Here is a 13,397-nt window from a genome sequence, read left to right on the forward strand (position 1 = left end):
GCTCGGACGCTCGGGCCCACGGTCAAGTGCGCCTGCCGTACCCCTATCCCCCCTGGCCGCGGGGACCGGCCCACGCCCACGCGGCCGCCGCAGTCCTCGACGGCGGGAGCGCAAACCTGCGCCACGGCCGCGCGGGGCTCAGCTGGCTGGACTGGCCTCGCTCCGGCCGGGACAGTGTCAGCGGAAGGCACACCTTGGCGGATATGGGGCGCGGGTCGTGGACCCGGAAGCGGAGCGGGGGCTGGCGGGGGACCCGAGCGGCCCGGTGCTGACGCGGCCCCGAGAGCGGGGCGCGGTGTCGGCGGGAGAAGCCCGGGGCGCTGAGGTGGCCCGGCAGAGGATGAGGCGAGCGACGCTGCAGCGGACGCGGAGATCCCCTACCGCTCGGCGCCCGCGGAAGCCCGTCTCCACTTCTCTCCCAGGGACCCGCGGGACGCCCTCCGCTCTCCTTCCCCGGGCATGTGCGCCCGGCCCTCCGCAGCGACCCCAGTCCCCGCGCACACGCACTTCCCGAAACGCGGCCCGAAGCGCGCCGTGGCCACAGGGTAGGGGACGAGTAGTGATGGGCGCGAGTCTCTCGCCCCACACTCAAAATGAGTTATCCCCGCGAGCCGGTCGACGCCGCGCGGCCCTCGCCAGGACTCTCCCGTCCAGCTGCTGCCCTCTGCTGGCCGGGACCACCCCGGGCGGTCTGGGCTGCGCTGGGAGGATGGAGCCTTGGTCCTGGTAACGCTCCGGGGAGTTGCAAGTTGCATTGACGCCTCTGGTCTTTCTCGCATCCCTCTTTCCAGCCCGTACTCTCCTCCCCTCCGAACACACAAGGATACACCAGTTTTGCTTTTCTGTTGTTCTTCACGCTAACAGCTATCATCCCGCCAGACACTGGGCTTCTCACTTAATTGCCCCTTTGGGGTTGAGCTCCCATACCCATACGCCCCCTAATTTAAACGTTTCTGTAGCTCCAACAGATCTTCTAGTTTGTGGGACGCTAGAGGTCAGTATGTAGGTCTACGTCAAGAACACAGACACCCCATGTCAGAATGGGCTTTGGGCTCCGTGGGCTAAATCTGGGGTCCAGATAAAAAGACCTTTATAGGTCACTTCCCTTCCTCACTCTCAATGTAAGCCTGGCGGAGGCCTACTGATTCTTTGGATGTTAAGGCCTACTGATTCTTTGGATGTTAAGTGTCAGCCAGAAAAGATCCTGCCTTAGATACTTTCAGTAACTAAAACTGCCCTATGCTCAGTGCTTGGATACTAAACAACAGTAGAAATAGACCTAAATATTTCATTTTAGTATTAAGTCTAAAGAAATAACTTCCAGCCTCTCAGAACCCAGAGTATCTACACAAGGTTACCAGAGTGAATTGGGTTTTTGTTTTGTTTTGTTTTTTTTGAGAAACTAGGAACCTTAGCTTAGGCAGTTACAAGATTTCAATTCACAGGGGATCTCTATGGCCAAAAGTTATGCCTTAATAATAACAGTATATGCTCATGAAATAGATGAAAACCTTATAGGGTTAGAGATACAACTGAGAGATAAAAAGTAAGGTTAGTTGAGGAGAGGGAGAAGTCTATAGCAAGGGAAATCAGTGATGCTTGTGGAACAATTCTACAAACATGTTTGCACCTTCCAATGCAAGGCAAGGTGCTAGACTTGTTTACAAACAAGATGGACAGCCCTGGACGTTAGTGAGCTTAAGCCCTTCCCCATGGAGAGGGAGATCACTGACTATGAGAGGTTGTGGGGAAAAGTTACAAAAGAGCATCAACAACATGATCTGGGTGCCCCATCCAGGAAGAGGCCAGCTCTCTGGGGACGCTGACCTTTGAGCTAGGCCTTAAAAGAAAGGTCAGGCTTCAACAAGGGAGAGAAGGACAGTATAGGAAGAAGAGTCCACAAGAGCAAAGGTGCAGAGATGTGAGAATGCTTTTTACGGGACATCAGTGGTGCTGGGGGAGCAGCAGATGAGGCTGGCAAGGCAGTTGACTCAAGGTTGTAAGGGCCTTTATTCTTGAGGCACTGAGAAGGACAAGTCATCAAAAGATTCTGAGGAAGAGCAAAGGGAAACCTGCATAAATTAAACTGATAAATGAATATTGTCAAGAAAGACTATCACAGGGACTTCCCTGGTGGCACAGTGGTTAAGAATCCGCCTGCCAATGCAGGGGACACGGGTTCGAGCCCTGGTCCAGGAAGATCCCACATGCCGCGGAGCAACTAAGCCCGTGTGCCACAACTACTGAGCCTGTGTGCCACAACTACTGAAGCCCGTGTGCCTAGAGCCTGTGCTCCACAGCAAGAGAAGCCACCGCAATGAGAAGCCCACGCACTGCAACAAAGAGCAGCCCCCATTCACCACAACTAGAGAAAGCCTGTGCACAGCAACGAAGACCCAACGCAGCCATAAATAAATAAATTTATAGAATAAAGTTTAAAAAAAAATTAAAAAAAAGACTATCACAAACCAGAAACCATTGATTTATATTCTCCACAAAGTATAAGACAGAGGTGTTCACCCTTGACCTACCTCTGGTGTGCTAACTCCAGTTCCATCACCATGGCTGGAAGGAATAGGATGATAGAATTATTAGCGTTTTTTACACAGTGAGGAAGAGTAATAAAGAGATTCCCTTCTTGTTCAGGCAAGAAAGTGAGGATCTCTTGGCTTCTCCTAAACATTTCCAAAACATTTCTTCTCCTAAACCTTTCCATTTCCGCTGACTACTTCAACCATAAATGAAGGTAACTTTCCTAAGCTCTCTGATTGAGGGACATTTTCTCTTCCTGATCTTAAGTTTTGTTTCACTTTTCCCCATCTTTTACTATAAACTCTTCTGTTCATAGATTTCTAAGATTTTTTTTCTTTGCATGATCATTCTCTTTTCCCCCTATCTTCAGCTCATGATTGTGGCCATTTTTTTGTCCAAACTCTTTAATTCAAGATGAGGGACAAGATTTAGCAGAAAAGAATAGTGAATTATAACTACTTCAGTCTTCTTGGTTTCTATTAGTAGAATTTATTGTTACTTTCAAAGCTGCCTTAAAATCTCTTCTCACATTCTTCTTCTTTCTTCTCTTTCTTTTATCATCTTGTTTTGTTGTCCTCTCATTTCTTCCATAGATTTCAACAATGGTTGAAGTAGCAGTCTTTATCTTCAGGTTTCTAACATTTTGAATTTCAGTCTTTTCCCTGATTTGGCTAAGAAACATATTTTTTGCCCACCCTTATAATGTTTCCTTCTCTCACCCTCCCCCACTTGTAATTATCTATTTTTTAGGATACATTTGTTTAAAACCCCCTGCACAAGGGAACATAAGCTACAACATGCTCTATTTATTTCCTTGTGAAAACATTTTATTAGTCCTGGTGGAGCCAATATCCTGGGGTTGTAGGGAGAAAAATAAATTCTTGCTTCATATTTCCTCACCTAAATAGTAGAATTGCAAAGTTGTAATTTTCAGGCATCAGCTTTATGTGAAGCTTGACTTCAGGTATGAAACCATAGCAACTTAGGCTTCTCTTCAGATTACAGTTAAAGGGGAAAACTATTTGTTAAACTGAGAAACATGTTTTAGAAGTCAATGAGGGAAACTAAGTAGAGCACAAAGATTCCTTCCAACGAAGGAACACTTTTGGTTTTGACAATAACTGAACGTCCAGCTTGAACTTCAATCTTTCGTGTTTAGGGGCTATTTCAGCCTCAGGTGGCCCTGCTTAATTGCCTTCCTGTTCCCATCACTAACCACGACGACAGCCTACCTTTTCTAACAGATACACTTGCATTTTAATTTATCTGCAAAAATAAATCACACATTATAGCATTTCCTTCTTCTGAGCTAATTGAATCAGTTCCTTAAATGTCTCTAAGTCTAATGATTTGAAAGAGGCATGGTGTTTGAAATATTTTAAAAATTAGGGCCCTTGGGTTGTATGCAGAATGATCTCAGTGCTTATTTCAGATATAAGTGTTTCCTAATGATCTCATTCATCTCAAATGGGATATGCCTGGCTACTTTATTTGAAATGTTTCCTGAAAACTCTAACAGGAAAGCTTAATGTAAGGTATATTTATAGAGAAATGGTATTTAATATATTAACAAAAGCGTATAAGAGCTTTACATATTTTTATCCAGAAATGCTTAACGAAGTATTTTCGACCCATTATGAAAACTTCTATAAAATAAATTCACTTATATTTTTAATTTAATGTGAATGTTAACTTTTTATTGGGATCTAAATGCTCACTTAATTATTCTTTTCCTTCCAATAGCTAGAAGAAAAGAGGCTGAGATTGTGGCATTTATTAACCATAAAAATTCTCTACATATTAAGTCCCCATGCCCAATGTGGCCTCTGGTCACTATATTCTATGAAAAAGAGTATTTACGGTTGCAGGGAGTAGATTCCTAATTGGTCATGACTCCAAAAATCATGTTTTGTTACAAAACACAATTCTTTCCCTTTAAAATATATCCTCCACCTTTTGAGAGCCTCAGGAGACTATTTTAAAAGTGGAAACTAGATTCCTCTTTGTTGTAAAGCCCAGTTCCACCTCATATATGTTTTAGAGGCTTAATTTTGGGTGCAGAGATGAGCTCAGTACATTATCAATAATCACGCTTAACAGGCGTAGGGAGAAATTAAAATCCCAGCTCTGCAGCCTTTTCTGATGAGCCTGAGGAAAAAGGCATTAGCTCCCTCTGCAGTTGATGGTATGTATGTGCAAGTGAATATTGTCATTTAAAAAGCAACAGCTTGGATTCAATGTACTTGTCTAATACTGATAAGTCTTTGTTAGATGTTACAGTTTTAGTCTGAATTACTTTAGAGGAAAAAAAAAAATCTTCAAGATCCAGACAAATTTTACACTGCAGTTAGTTTAGGAGAGGGACTTTCATTAAAAGACTTTGTGACTTTTAAGAAAAGAATGATAGGGTTCATTAGCCAAATTTACCATAAAAGGTGCAGTACTTAGAACCCTAGAGTCCCTTTCACATTATAGTTAAGAGAAGGTAATATCCCAGAGCAAGTCACATGGGTGTGTCTCAGGTTGGAAACAACTATTTTTATCATCATGAGTGAGGAAGAGTTACTAACAGGCAAGCCCCAGAATTTATTTTTTTCCTCACCCAGATAAGTGGTTGACATGTAACTAAATTAAGTTTGCTCTTCTGTTTTTCTTTTGTGTTCCTTAGTTTGCATTTTTCTTTTTACTTTAAAAATTCTTCATGTCTACACATAACTAACTCTTAACCATTACTACTACTCACTTTAAGACTCTCCCGTTCTTAAATATAAACTTCTTTCCCAACTCTTTCTGCCCTTACACAGTCATTTACCCAGAGGGTCTTTGGGCATAAGTAATCCTCATATGAACTTTGGTGATATTTGGGACGGGGATCCATGTTCATGTTCACTAGAAAATGAGGCTAAATGAACAGTCATTGGTCTCCTTTACTTGCTGGAATGAGCCATTGAAAAGATAATGAGGAACACTTTAGATGTCCTGACAATAGAGGGGGAATGCCAGCATCTTTCTTCTCAACCCCACAGTTCAATCTGTGAAAGGCACAGGGCAAGAATGGGAGGCATTCAGAGCCAGGATAGAGACATCCAATTTGGACATTGAGCCCCAGACTACAAAGGAAGGGTCTCTTGCTTCAGATATACATACTCCCCCGTTCAGAGCATCTGTGACTCCTTGACTACATTGGTAAACCGGGACATTTTTTCTCCCCCTATCAATCAAATAGCTTCAATTGAACAAATATTCACTGATGATACATTATGAGCCAAGCACTGACATAGACTCTGTGAAGAACAAAAAAGAAGTGTGTGGAATGACAGTAACTGCATATGTGAAACAATTCAAGGGCCATATGAGACAGGAAAGAAGTGAGAATATGCAGTGCAGAATGAGAGTGAAAGAAAGTGATATCAGAGAGGAGACAACCTACTACAAATACTTTTGTTGGGGCTTTCCATAGGCCTAATACTCTTCCAGGTGCTATGAGGGACATAAGACACAAGTGATAAAGGTAACATTTTCCAAAACATGGCCCAACAAAGAACTTCTTTGACATTTTTTAGTGTAAAGATAACTAATGTTATCCAGTAAGTTAACTACTTGTAGAACTGGAACTCCCAAAAGCAAATACCTGGATTGCCTCCCACTTCCCAAAATGTTAAATGTTCTCAAGTAATAGCCCGGCACAGGCCTAGCCAGAAGAGAAAACACAGTAGGGACTAAGGGCAGTTTATTTTTTTCCCCACTTAAGAACAAAAGAGAGCATTAAGTTTGACACTACTAATGCTTACATACCTGCCATCGACCTGCCACTTTACTCCTGCTATTACATTCATGGAACAGTCCTGTGGTTTTCAGCCCAGTTTCCAATTATAATAATTTAGGGAGCTTTTAAAAATATGAATGCCCGGTCCAATCTCCAGAGATTTCAATTAGTCTAAGGTGGGGTCCAAGGCATTGATATCTTTAACAAAGCTTTCTGGTGTCTATAAGACACAGCCCAGCTAGAGAACCACTGGTTAACCCACAGGATGTTAACTCTGTGGGGTTACTTGAGTCCACTCTGCAGCCTCTGGATTGGAAAAGTGGACTCCATGCTTCTCACTTTGTAGTGCTCTTTGATTTGCTAAATTTTAATTTACTATTTGAAAAACACATCAAGCCTCAAATGGATTGACCTTTCTGCTAATGTAATTCACCTAAATTAACAGAGGCAATTAACTAATTTATATTGGAATTGTGCACTTTCCAGTTCACATTTATCAACCCTCAAATGCTTGATCTGGTGTTGCAGTTTAAATTTTTAATTACTACCCTTTATATCTGAAGAAATGTCTTACATCTAATTAGCCAAACTTACATATTCAATTAATAGATTCATTACAGGCTAATGAATATGGAGGCAGCACCAGGGTAACATCTGCTTGCCAGTTGAAAAGATGCAAACTTTTCTACTATGAAAAAAGAAAAGCGTCTGTTATATAACTAAAACAGCTTGAGCTTTCAGTTTTAACATTTCTGTGTACTATAATGCTCTTAAGGAGTTTTATGAGCCTGCTAACCTAGCAAAAGCAGTATGTTGTCCAGAGATAGCTGCCTTTCCAGAGAAATATGGAAATCAGAATTGCAAAAGAAATACATATCCAAAGACACTTTTCAATATGAAAATTACATGTCTAGATTGTAATCTCAAATTATTAAGTTTTTCTAACCTGAGTTTTTCATTAAAAATGCCTAAGATAATGAACTCAATGAGAAAATTAATATCGCAAATTAAACAAAACCTTTAATTTACTATAATATACTTTAGGATCATCCCAAATTCATGTGATTTTATATATTTAAAGATATGGCCAGACATTATTTTGGGAACTAGATGTTCCAATAGTCAGTTATATTTGTTGTTGTAGTTGTTGTTTTTGATGTGGACCTTTTTTTTTTTAAGTCTTTATTGAATTTGTTACGATATTCCTTCTTTTTTTTTTTTTTATGTTTTGGTTTTTTGGCTACAAGGCATGTGGGATCTTAGCTCCCTGACCAGGGATTGAACTCACATCCCCCGCATTGGAAGGCGAAGTCTTAACCACTGGACCGCCAAGGAAGTCCCTGTCAGTTATATTTGGATTCTAGATAATTCAGAAATCTAAAATGAATTTCCACAATATTTCCAGTTATTAAAATTCTGGGTTTTTATTTCTCTGGCTACGCAGGAATAGGCATTTTTAGTAATTATGAAAACAACCATGAGTTTCAGGAAAGGTGGGTGAGAGCTAGAATTCACTTGAATTAGAGGTGGCAAGAGTGTGAGGAAAATAATCAGAAATCACTTCTAAAGCATGTGATATCTTCCATGTCAAAGCAAGAATTAAACAAGTGACTTTGGACCTATGTCTGCAGGTAAGAGTATTTCAAGACATGTGTGTGCTACTCTACTGGAGCCTTAAAAGTCTTTTTTTTTTTTTTAAAGAATTTCACTTTATTTATTTATTTATTTATTTATTTTTGACTGTGTTGGGTCTTCGTTTCTGCGCGAGGGCTTTCTCTAGTTGCGGCAAGCGGGAGCCACTCTTCATCGTGGTGCGTGGGCCTCTCACTATCGCGGCCTCTCTTGTTGCGGAGCACAGGCTCCAGACGCGCAGGCTCAGTAGTTGTGGCGCACGGGCTTAGTTGCTCCGCGGCATGTGGGATCCTCCCAGACCAGGGCTCGAACCCGTGTCCCCTGCATTGGCAGGCAGATTCTCAACCACTGCGCCACCAGGGAAGCCCTAAAAGTCTTTTTTTTTTCTTCCATTTTACTCCTTATATTCAAGCTGACACTTGGACTATTAAAAGACCATATTTCTTACTTTCAGTTATACAAGTGCAAAGTCCCGATATCCTTGTTAGAGTATCAACTGCACACTAATCAAATATTCTAAAAATGAGTCACTGCAATATTCACATGTCTAATATTGATGGCCTCTTATGTACCTAGCACTGGCAAGACTCCCTGGGAGTATGAAAAAGAAAACTATAAAGTCACACCTCAAGAAATTCACAACTTGATCCTTGTAAGGAAAATCTTCATAACTGACAACAAATGTACTTTACTTAGGCCCACAAGATTTAATGTGTTTCAAGGGCAGTTAACACTTTTCAGTATCTGAAAAACAGTGCCAATGTGAGTAACTCTTCCCTATGCTATTCTCAGTAGATGTAAGGAGCACAAGAAAAGACAGAAGGGGGAAAAAGTTCACCTCATGTGCTCAGGGGGACTGAGAGGAGACCATATAAGCAATACCTGAGTAAGAGGAATGTCTGCCCTGGTACTCATGCTGTAGAGGGGCCGCAGATACAAATACACAAAAAACAAATTCAATAAAGAATACATGAGCACCTCTGTCATTCAGGATCTGACTCTCAGTGTTCATAAACCTAAACACCCACAATCACAACTAACACCATTCAGGTCCCGAGGAAATGCTCTTCCTCATCTCTTACAAAAGACAGCATTCGCATGCTGGAAGATTAGTGTGTTAAGTGGCTGTCATCATTAGAGTGCAGGCAGGATTTGATCAACGCAAGCACAGAGATGAGAGGAAAGACAAATGAATTCACTTACCAGATCCTTTCTCTCAGAGAGCATGAATGCAGTAGATTCTTCGAAAGTGGAAGCATTGTTTCCCAAGAGTGCCAAGTGTCCATTTTCTTGCTTCTCTTTGTGTTCCAATTGATGGTTTATAAGGTTGTCAAAAATGAAAATGGGAGATATTCTTAACAGTTCTATGAACTGAGGAATATTTTGCAACATTAAATAATTTATAATACTCTAAAATTTGTATATATGTAGGTCTAGACATAACATGCATTAAGTATGATATTGCTGCTTTAACTTGGCAACTAGATGGACATTAGACTCTAGAATTTCTAATAGTTTTATTTTTATAAAAACATTTTATGAGATATAATTATATATTTTAAAACAATAATTGTACTGTTTGATACTCATTAATTTTAATTTCTATTTTGCCTTTAATTTTAATTAAAAATTTTAAATATTTTAGAAAAAATAACTTTTTTGAAAATATAAGAAATACTTTAATGTTTCTATTTTCATTTAATTAACATTTTTGATGAAATATATTCAAATGTGTAGACTTCAAATTCTTTTTTAAAAGAAATTTTTAAATTATTTCTGTCAACATCACCAAATTACGTGAAAATCTTGGTTATAACAATATAGTGATTTTGATGAAATAAAGGCAAAAGGTGCATTTTTGTGGGATAAATATATAATTATGAGTCATGTATGTCTTTATTGTATTACTTACCCAAACACTGCTGGCACATCAACAGAACACTAAGACATACCCGATAATAATGAAATTCAGTAGTCTTGATATTTTGCTGACTTTCAGTCAAATAAAAAGTATAACTTTACATATTTAAACACTTTGCCATCATGAAGCTCTATTGGTTAAAGCAGAAGAGAACCTTATATTTAAGGATTTATAAGTCTAGTTAAAAATTGTAAAATATTTAAATGTACGGTGGTTGGTTCTTCATTTCTCTTCTTTATCTGGACCTCACAAATGTTAGGGGTGGGTGCAGAGACAGGAAGCTGCTTTTCTCTATGGCCTTATGAGATCACTGTTTCTTTTTGTGCTGATTCTATGGGACTTTCCAGAGACACTTGGTTAGTTTGCACTGCTCTCTTGTTGTTCATTGTGCTATGATAATCCTCCTGCATATTTTTAAAGTTTTCTCTGAAAAAAGGCATGTAAATTATTTCCAGAAACACTGCTTTAACTTGAACTCAATACATTAATTGGCTGTTCATTGTAAAGTGGTTTTCGTGTACTGTTAACAGGTTGAGTCGAGGTTGTTGGAGTTTTCTCTATCTTACAATAATTTTCTGTTTGGTTACCTGATTTCAGTATGGAAAAGGCACTGGACCCGGATTAAGGAAACCCAAATTCTAGTCCTGATTATTCCCTTATTCACTGTGTTGAGCCACTGAAATGTCTCCTACTTCCTCCAATAGAAAATGTCCATGCTAATGTGACTGTATCCTCATGAGAAGTGCCAAACTTTGAATTAGGAGATCTGCATTGTTATTTTTTTAACTACAAAAGGAAAACAATTCCAATTTTTAATCTATGTTACAAAGCTATTCTCACAACTGTGGAATAAAGAACTAGGGCACGGTTGAGCTAAACAAGTTGTGGTTTCAGTAAAATGTAGTCATTACATCTTCGTAATCCAACAAAAACAAGCATAGAACTCCTAGGAACTGAGGACTATAAAAGTACATAAACCAGCGTCTCACAACAAGGAGCTCTGTGTTCAGGCCAGCAGGGAGCATAGTTGAGGCATTATGCTCTAACAGGTGTACAGTGCTATAGAGGTCAGAAGAGAGAGTGGTTATGTCTCCATGGGAATCAGAAGGATGGCATTTGAGCTGTACCTAGACTAGCATGGTGGCAGGAAGAATGAAGTAAATCGTGGAAAAGAAAAGTGTTAACATGCCTGTAAAGGAAGGCTCAGGACATAGCCTAGATGATAAGCTAAGAAATTGATTTAGTAGAATGGGGAACTAGAATAAACCAGCTTTCTATCTCGCCTTTTTACTGTGGGATATTATATGGGTTAGGTGGTAGCAAGCCCTAGAGAAACGTGATATGTAAGTTACTACTATTCAACATTGTAAATAGCCAGGAAAAAGCAGAAAAAGTTTCAAAAGGTCTATGCGTGAATCAAAGGATTCCCAGGAATGGGAGAAATTCCTAGGGCCATTGTAGGAGGAAACATGATGATGAAAAAGAAAGAGTGGTGAGATGCCTGAAGGTGCTACTAAAAAAGAGGTAAGCTCTCACTCTCACTCCACTGGCTATACAATACCTTACAAGGCACAGACTGGTCTCTGTGTTAATCCTTTCTTCACCAAGTTCTATATCTTCTATCTCACTAACATTCCCCTGTCCTGCCCCTTCTCTCCACCTCTAGTGCTGCTGCTTTGGTCCTGGTCCTCCCCATCTCTTGAATAGCATATGTAGCTGTGCATGACAACAAAGAATTTCAGTTAAAATTAAGTGATACCAGATGAGTTCCTGTGGTATGAGGGAAGCAAGATTGCTCCAAGCCACTAATTGGAAAAGAGGATTTCTGGACTATTGTAATAATTTTGTCCTTACTGCTTCTCCTTTTATAACACCCTTTACATTACATAGTGGCCTTTCAACATCTTAAGTCTGATCATGCTACTCTTCTCATAGTGACTTCCCAATGCCTACAGGATGAAGCCCAAACTCCTTGATCAGAGCCGTGACTTTGGAGGGTTAGTTGTATAACCATGTGGTAGAGAAGAGATAATTTAGATGAAGACCATTTATTCAAGCCCAACAAGGGAACTGGCGGTCATCTAGTCCAGGCTTTCCTAAACTCTTCTCATCAGTTGTAAATATAAGAGATTCTTAGTTTCCTCCCAGGCCTGCTGGATTGTTTCCCAAGGAAGGGTCCAGAGTCTGTGTGATTAAAAACTTGAGCTTCCCCAGAGCATTCTCGTGTTCAGGTGGTTTGGGGACCTGATGAAGAAACTTAAGTCCAAAGAGAAACACTGGTTGCAGAAGCCCAGAAAATGAGGGCCAGGACCAGAATGGAAGGACCAGAAAGGAAGGTAGCTGTGAATGGGACTGCAGACCTCATGGCAATCTCACCAAGGTGTCCATGCTAGAGCCAGATATAAAGGCCACCTGGGGGCTCCCGGGAGTAAGTGATCATGCAGGGAGGGCCTCCCTCCCACCTTCGTCAGCCCTGTGGGCACAACAGCAGGGCTGGAGGGGGCAGTGGAAGGGCAAGAGAGGGTGAAAAGTCCTGGGCTGTGTTCCTGCTGAGGAACCAGGCAGAACATGGGGTACTTTTGCCCCAAGCTTCTAGTCCTTCAGAAACAGCTGAAGAAGAGCAAGATTTGCTTGAGGGCAAAATTGTGAGTGAAGCAGAATTTGCTGTGGTGTTCACAGCCTTTCTTTTTTGCTTTCTTGCCCTCCTTGTTGGTGTCCTCACTCCTTCATCCTGCCAGTGTGTTCTTGTTCTAAACTCTTTCTTCCCTAGATGCATAGAAATGGCTTTGTTGTCTTCATTCACACTTTGACTGAGACAGTGTTTTGCCTTGACCAGCTTTCTCTACTTTCTACTCAGCTTCCTCTCTCCCCCTCCTCCCTCTCTCTCCCTCTCTCTCTCTCGTTCATAAATGTAAAGCTTAAAAAAGTAAACTATTTCATCACTAGGCAACTTTTAACAACTCGTGACTTTTTCTCTTATAAGCCCCTAATTCTTTCTCTTCCCCCAAACACTCCTTTGGGGTTTCCCAAATCTGTGTCTTCCCAATTGGAATTCTTAAGATCCCATGAGTAAACTACTTTGTTATTGAAAAAAAAAAAGTAAACTATTTCAGGCAATAGTAGAAGTGGAAAAAAATATTTGCAATAGAAGCTCAAGGGAGCCACCTTGCCCTTGAAATGGCAGTTTTCTAAAGTTTGCCTTAAAGTTTTGTTCTGTCATTCAAGTCACATTTAATGAGTAAGGACCTTGTGTTAAGCACTGTGTTAAATATTTGGCATTCAGGAGAGAACAAGGGAAATGTAAAAAAAAAAAAAAAAAAAGAACAACAAAAAGAAAAGAACAAGTCTTGGTCCTTTTCTTTGAGTTGCTCATAATCTGTTGAGGATAAAAATTCAACCAGATAATACTATAAGACAGAGAGGTACATACCATATATAGAAGCCTAGGGAAGAGAATAGTTAACTTTCTTTGGATGGAACAAGAAGGCTTTACAGGGATACAGCTTGAATTTGGACTTGAATCATGAGAAGGTTTTCACTAGGGAG

This window comes from Eschrichtius robustus, chromosome 1, assembly GCF_028021215.1.
Source record: "Eschrichtius robustus isolate mEscRob2 chromosome 1, mEscRob2.pri, whole genome shotgun sequence".
NCBI lineage: Eukaryota > Metazoa > Chordata > Mammalia > Artiodactyla > Eschrichtiidae > Eschrichtius > Eschrichtius robustus.